The following is a 496-nucleotide window of genomic DNA, read 5'->3' as shown; positions in this document are numbered from 1 at the left end:
GGGACGCGAGTTGCGTCCGGCCATGTGGGAGTCCAGTGCCCTTAGCCACCATGCCACCTGCCAGCCCCATGAAAACTTCTGATATGTGGGCCAGCCCATGGCCTACTGGTTAAGGGAGCTGGGTCCCACATGGCTGACTGCAATCTGAATCCTGGCCCCAGTAGCTTGAATAAACATGCCAGGTGCATGTGCATGTGTGTGCGTGTCCCAAATTCCAACAAAATGGAGAAACAGAGAAGGGATTGTGGAGAGACCAGGCCCCATTAGGGATACTTCTCTTTTTCTCTTTATCTCTGTCTCTCTCTGATGAGTGCACATGCCTCTGGCAAATTAAAAATAAATAAATAGGGACCAGCAGTTAGCGTAATGGCTATGTGGTTAGACTCCCATGTCGCCGACCACAGTTTGAGTCCCGGACCGGTGGCTTAAATTCACACTGGGTGCGTGTGCGTGTGTGCCCAAGATCCCGAGAGGAGAACGGAGGAGAAGGGATTGC

Source organism: Tupaia chinensis, unplaced genomic scaffold (genome assembly GCF_000334495.1).
Source record: "Tupaia chinensis unplaced genomic scaffold, TupChi_1.0 Scaffold000451_1, whole genome shotgun sequence".
Taxonomy (NCBI): Eukaryota; Metazoa; Chordata; class Mammalia; order Scandentia; family Tupaiidae; genus Tupaia; species Tupaia belangeri.
Note: the sequence above shows the minus strand (reverse complement) of the source record.